Source organism: Rhipicephalus sanguineus, chromosome 9, assembly GCF_013339695.2.
Source record: "Rhipicephalus sanguineus isolate Rsan-2018 chromosome 9, BIME_Rsan_1.4, whole genome shotgun sequence".
Taxonomy (NCBI): Eukaryota; Metazoa; Arthropoda; class Arachnida; order Ixodida; family Ixodidae; genus Rhipicephalus; species Rhipicephalus sanguineus.
This window is the reverse complement of record NC_051184.2, coordinates 56,321,664-56,329,373: the sequence shown is the minus strand read 5'-3', so window position 1 is coordinate 56,329,373 and position 7,710 is coordinate 56,321,664.

The window sequence follows — 7,710 nt, the reverse complement described above, 5'->3', positions numbered from 1 at the left end:
GAAGTCAATGAACAGTGCTCCTAGCAAGACAAATACACTCATCGAATCACCAATGAATGATTTTTTATTGTTTATTTAACCATTGTTTTCTTCACTTACAATCTGGGTTACCAGTAGGGCAGAAGCAATAATATCTGCCAGCATATGCTGCTGCATCCCAGGCTGAACATTGGCATGGACTTGGACATGGTGTATTATTCGGGCAATCCTGAAAGAGACGTTAGACAATACATCACCAACATGTCCTTTAAACAGAAACGCTAGCAAATCTCTATAACTCTACAACAGCCGTTTTCAAAGGGGAAAACTACACGGTGGCCGAGCAGTTGCGCTCATTTGAAACTGTCCTAGCTAGATCATTTCGACGAATTTTTGACGAAGCCTTTCATTTTAGCGGTTTCTTTAGCTTTTCGTGGCGAAGGCTACCAGTGGAAGGCGTGGCGCTGCCGCCGGTATAACGCACGTAAGCGGAATCACCAGACTTCGCTTTTTACAGCGTTCCTACGACTTTAGTGAACTGTCTTTGAATGAAATTTACAAGGCGGACATTTGTATCTTTTATGCAGGAATTTTGCATCTAATATTTGGCAAGCGCCGACTTTCATAGTGGCAGCATTAAGATCGTTTTGCGACCCTCGCATCACGGCGTTGCACAGCCTTGTAGCTGAGACAAGAAGCTCCCACATGTAGCGTATTCTCGGAGGCGCGTTCATTTTGGAGAATTTTGTGTACTATTCGCAAAAAGTTAGAGCCATTCCGCTCTATGCACGTTGATGACTAGCCGAGCTGTTAGCCGCGCTCCCGCTTCCGCTGTCGTCGGCGTTCTTCATAAGCTCGCGGCTCCACAGGCGTTCTCACAATGTGCGGCTGACATAAACCAGACTTGCACGACCGCGCTAACACCGCGCCTGGACTCCTGAGTTACTCCACTGACGCGGCAAAACACGTACGAAAGGCGTACAGCTTCACTTGAGTTTACTGCACAGCCGCCGGCATCCGCCCACCTTTGAGCAATCTACGACGTCAATTGAAGACGTCATAGTGTGACGTCAGGATGACGTCACGGCTAGGCCACATGTTCTTTTTTTTTCCTCACAGGCGAGCGCCAGAAACTGAGAAAGTAAACTTCTTATACTCTAAAAAAATTTTAAGCCGCGCTAAATTTCCTTATTTTCCTTATTTTCCTGATTAAGATTTTCCTTATTAACTCAACGTGCAGATCTCGCATCGTGGTGACGTACCTTGCAAGCTGTCGTTTAAGGCCTGTATTCATTGCATCCAAGCTAACAAGTTCTTTACGACTTTTGTCGTTGCGAAACCGTAACAGCATTTGGCCTGTCTAATGTTTTTGGCGCCAAAATGAACAAGGAATGCCTCCGATAGCATGGTACCAGCATCGCATGAAATTAGCATTTTCGACAAGATAATGCGAAGTACGATCTCCACGTGAAAGCAATGTACTTTTGTGATACTTGGTTCTATGCTTTGGTATGCGCAGTGCTACAACAACGACATTACACTGAATGAATTGACGAATGAAATGCTCACGTTGAAATCCATTAAAACTTTATTTTGTATATGCACAACTTATTACCTTTTAAATGCGAAGTATTCCTTAGCAAACACCTGGGACTTTGACCATATCTATCTATCTATCTATCTATCTATCTATCTATCTATCTATCTATCTATCTATCTATCTATCTATCTATCTATCTATCTATCTATCTATCTATCTATCTATCTATCTAGCCACCTACGACTTTGTGCTCTCCTGGCCGTTTACTTGGATGGATATATAAACCAAAATTGGTACGACGAGGCATTTTTGTGTGACGGATGTGAATGACACGCGTTGACATGAAAATGATGTCATGCATGTCACGTACGCCATGGCATACATGCTCCGTTCATGATGGGTGTACTACCGCTTCGCTATCAGGACATCTACCAAATTTCCTATTGCGTGGCATGACTGTAGGAAGAACGTTAGTGACAGGTGGTAACATGAAAATCATGACATGCATGTCAGGTACAGCATGATTTCGATGCCGCGCTAATGGTGCGCTCGCGACCGTTGCGCTAGCTTGATATACACCAAATTGGTATTGCGTGACGTGACTGTACGATGAGCATAAATGACAAGTGGTAACATGACAATCATGACATGCGTGTCGTGTAGGGCATGATTTACATGCCACAGTCAATATGCGCCCGCGGCCGTTTCGCTAGCTTGGTACACCGCGGTATACCGTAGATTGGTATTCCGTGAGGTGACTGTAGGACGAACATAAATTACAGGTGATTACATGATAATGATGACATGCATGTCGTGTATAGGATGATTTACATGCCATGCTCTAGGTGCGCTCACGGCCATTTTGCTAGCTTCTTATACCCCCAAATTTTTATTTCGTGACTGACAGTATGACGAACATAAATGACAGGTGGTAACATGAAAATCATGACATGCATGCCCTGTAGGGCATGATTTACACATGACTTTCTTGAAACGCTTCCGGCTGGTTTGTTAACTGGATATATACCAAAATTGGAATGACATGACATGAGTGCGTGATGAACATACCTGACATGTCATACATGGTATATACTAGAGTATGCGCTTCATTATATAAAACACTGTACATGCATGCATGCATGACAAACATGCGATATATAGCGAACTAGATGTAATGACATGAATGACTTAGTTTTCCCTAGACAGAAGCAAGGCGATGTATGGAGCTGCTTGCTAGCTGCTTCGCATTGCATCGATTCCCACAGTGCGGGGGTTCTGCCGGATTTTTTCGAGTGCTTATATTCTTCAATACTAGATAGCGCGAATTCGAATAGGGCAATGAAGCAACACAGACGCACAGGACAAGCGCTATACTCGCAACTAAGCTTTATTCAGAAAAGTTCCCCTAGATATACTAAACGGAGTGGCACGCGCAGGGGCACTGCACGTACGTTAGTCACAGATGCAGTTAGAGTTGCGTTGCAGTTGTTATGCATATACTTATCGGTTGTGACGGAGAACTCAGGCAAGTTTCAGGAACCCATGTGCATGTGCGGAAGGGGTCCTTCGCAGTTCTTGAATAAGGTCGTCATCATGGTGATCAGTGAGCACCGGCAGCTGGACAGGACTTGTTATCGGATCCGTTCGTGATCGCGGCTACGAACGGTGAAGTGCGAGGTATAGTAGAGCTGGTGAAAACCGCGGATAGCGTTTAGGAAGAAATGATCAATGATGCCTCCTATCCTGGATGTGGCACCGAGGTCTTGTGATGCCCTGTCCACATCCAAACCGTCTTTTATGCCGTCGAAGAACGAGGCGTTGTTGGGTTGTGATAAATCAATGCTGAAGTCACCGGTAATCATGAGGGCCATGATCCTGTCGGCAGAGTTATTGTAGAAAGTATCGACCCCAGGTCTTGCGTAATACACGTGGTCGACGTTGCGGACCACGTGGACGAGTGAATGGTAGCCAAGCGTCCCAGGGGTGGTGCGTCTTCAGCTCCCTAACTATCCTCGCGTCGCCCGCTGTGGTGTAGTGGTTACGGTGCTCGGCTGCCGACCTGAAGGTCACGGGTTCGATCCTGGCCGCGGTGGTCGCATTTCGATGGAGCTGAAATGCTTGAGGCCCGTGTATTGTGCGACGTCAGTGCACAGTAAAGAATACCAGATGGTCAAAAATTCCGGAGCCCTTCTCTACGGCGTCTCTCATATTCATATCGTGATTTTGGGACGTAAAACTCAGACATTTACTAATATTATCAGTTTCCTTACATGTAAGTGTGTTTGTTCACGGTTACTGCGCTGATTGAGACTGTTATCACCAGCGGCACATACCCCCAGAAATGAACTCTGGTATGCGGGTATGTGCCACACGTGACTGAAGGAAAGGGGGTTCATTACGTACGCAACAGGTATTTTGCGTTATTCATGCAATCACCAGTGAATCGTGTTCGTCATGTTCGTCATACACGCATCATGCTGTGCAAATTTTGGTATATTACAATTTAGGAGAGGACCGCGAAAGCGCTCATACGTAGACGGCTAGATAGATAGATACACAGATACGTAGATAGAAACACCCAAAGTGCCCGAGGTTCGCTGAGAAATGTTTCGCATGTAATAATATCTCCTCGAGTTTAACGTCCCAAAACCACGATATGATATGAGAGACGCCGTAGTGGAGGGCTCCGGAAATTTCGACCACCTGGGGTTCTTGGACGTGCACACAACCCATATATGCCCAGTGTCCTACATATAGGACGCTTCTTCGATGCACTATACCATCGCTATTTCTTTAGGTGATGACTAGCACCACCTACAGCACATCAAGCAGGCGTCATTCTGAACGTGTGCAAGCCTAGACATTGCTTGCTTTTCATGCTGCCACAAACGCATGCTTTGTGTGAAAGACGTCATGGAGAGGAAGAAGGGCACGCGAAATGCCGACCACTTTCTCTGGGCAAACGCGTGCTTTGTCTGAAAGACGTCATGGAGAGGAACAAATGCAATGTCGGTGTGCACGTAAAATGCTTCAAGGCTTACCACACCCGCACAAAGCAACCCTAATCCCCAGTGTCCTATATGTACATGACGGCTTGAAAAACAGTGTTACGTTTACCTGGCAGTAAATAAAGAACTTGCGCTTTCTATTGAGGGTACAAGCACACTTTTTCTGGAAAAATATTTGTTTTGTCACTTTTCAGAGTTTGGGCATATATGGGTTTATCTAAGTACACCGTCCTCAAACATTTTCGCCTCCATCGAAAATGCAGCCGCCGTGGCCGGGATTTGATCCCGGGGCCGTCGGGTCAACAGTCGAGAGCCATAACCACTAGACCACCGCGGAGGGGCTGCGGATCAGGTTATCGACGATCTGTTTGCCGCTATCAGTGTAACCGTGTATCGCTTGTAGTTTTACTTCTCGTTTACCGGACACAGGTTCACCCAGTTAAAAAGTTTAGTCTTGAACAAGCTGGTCTGCCGCCTTCGTCCATGTCACGACACCGTGACATCTGGTGGAGGGGCTTCCTGGTCCATGTACTAAACGGCCCCCTCCAGCCGTGAGCCAAGCCCACGCCGTCAAGGCAGCATCGACAACAACTCTGACGAGCGAGCCAGTCGCAGACAGCAATGTCTTGCACCACAATACAAGCTCCTGCCCGAGAAGACCATGATCACAACGAGGACGACAACAGACACAATGAGAGCCGCTGTGGCCTACAACAGTCGTCATGCAGTCACCGAGGGAGCGCCGACATTCCGCGGATCACCATGCGAGGATCCGGAAAGCTGGCTGGATGCATACGACCGGGTCTCCGCTTTCAACAACTAGGACGGTGACGATACGCTACACAACGTCTACTTCACCCTTGAAGATAGCGCAAGGACCTGGTTCGAGAATCGAGAGTCCACGCTAAGGTCATGGGATCTCTCAAGATTTCTGAACACCTTTACGAGCGTCGTCCGGAGAGAAAGGAATGAAACCCTTCTGGAGACCCGTGTACAGCTTCCCAGTGAGAACATCGGGATGTACAATGAAGAACTGAGTCGCTTATTTCGCAAGCCGACTCCACCATGCCCGACGAAAAAAAGGTTCGCATCCTGATGCGGGGAATGAAGGAAGAACTTTTCGCCGGACTTGTGCGCAACCCACCGCTGATGATCTCGCAATTCGTTTCGGTGGCCACAACAATCAAAAAGGCGCTAGAAATCTCCGCTAGGCAATAGAACCGCCGCATGCCCACCTCGAGCTATGGGGATTTTCAAGCGCTGGGAAGAAATGACCTGCGCGAGATTATCAGAGCGGTCGTGTGTGAGGAGCTGCAGAAGATATTTCCGAGATCGCAACCTCCAGTGGAATTGATATCCGAAATCGTTCTATAAGACCTTCAGCGGTCACGTGGGGTCCCTGAACCACCACAGCCTCAACCGTAAGTCTTGAGCTATGCTGCTGCAGCCCGACGCACCACCCTGCTCCACGCCCACGTCAAAACGCCGCACAGCCGCAGTTCCGTCGCCATATGCCGCCACCATCACCGACACCATTCCGCGCGCCTGTCGGCCAGCGCTACACCTCGAGATACCACGGTATCGAAGCTAACTTAGTCACGAATCAATGACCGCAAAAGCTTTTTGAACGCGCGAAGAACGAGTGTAGTTATGGGGTTTTTCGCACGCTTTACGTTTCTTCCTTCTTCTCTTATCCCTACAAGCGGGCTTGAAGCTACCCAGGCAGGGATAACATAAGGAAAAAAAATTCGGCAGATCCCATGCACCGTGGGAATCGATGTTATGCGAAGCATGCGAAGGATGGTGACTGTGGCGTAATTTTTCACATTGAGCGAAACGTTACGGAATGACGCTGGAGAAATGTGAAAGTAGAAGCACACTGATATGTTGAAGAGTCGCATATGTATTATGTAACCAGCTGTTTAAAGTTGCGTAATGATGCTAACAGCAACACGGGTGTTACCAACACCAGACGCGGTAAGCTGGTAGGTAGTGTTTATACTCTTCAGTACTGGATAGCGTGAATCCGAACAGGACAAGGAAGGAACACAGATGCACAGGACAGGTATTACTCGCAACTAAGCTTCATTCAGGAAAGTTTCCCAAGATATATACACAGCCAAGTGGTACGCGCAGGCACACTGCACATACGTTACAGTCACAGTTGCATTTGTTACAGTTGTTATGCTTGCAATTGTCTGTTATGATGGAGAACGCACGCACGTTTCTCGAACCCGTGTACATGTGTGGAAGGGGTCCTTGACAGTTCTTGAACAAGGTCATCATCACTGTGATCAGTGAGCACCGGCAGCTGTACCGGACTTGTTAATCGGACCCGTTCGTGATCGCAGTTACGAGGGGTCTAAGTGTAGTGAAGTGTAATGTATAATACAGCTGGTGGAAATCCTGGATGCATCTTAGGATGAAATTATCTATGATGCCTCCTGTCCAGGACGTCGCAGCGAGGTCTATCGATGCCCTGTCCACATTCAAGCCGTCTTTCATGCACTATAAGGACCTGGCATTGTTGGGTCTTTAAAGCAATGTTGAAGTCACCGGTAATGATGAGAGGCCTGGTACTCTCGGCAGATTTATTCTAGGAAGCACTGGCCCGGGTGTTTGCGTAATCCAAGTGTTCCACGTCGCGGACCACGTGGACGAGTGGATAGTAGTTGAGCGTGTTCCATGGGTGTTCTGTTTTTAGCTTCGTTACCTTCCTTGCGTCCATCCACCGCGGTGGTGTAGCGGCTATGGTGTTCGGATGCTGACCCGAAGGTCGCGGGTTCGATCCCGGCCGCGGCGGTCGAATTTCGATGGAGGTAAAATGCTAGATGCCCGTTTATTGTGCGATCTCGGTACAGGTTAATGAATACCAGTTGGTCTAAATTGCCGGAGGCCTTCGCTGCGGCATCTCTGATAACCATATCGAGGTTTGGTGGCATAAAACTTCATCAATTATTACTTTCCTTGCTTCTCCGTGTCTCTGTTCGCGCTTACTATGTTCGTTGAGACTATGACCTGTGGCGCATACCCGCTTAAGAAGAACTCTGACATGCGGATATGTGCCACACATGACTGAGAGAAAGGGTTTCATGACGCATGCGAGAGGTATGTTGAGTTATTCATGTCATGACCACTGAATTGTGTTCGTGATACACTGATCCCCTGCTATGCCAATTTTGG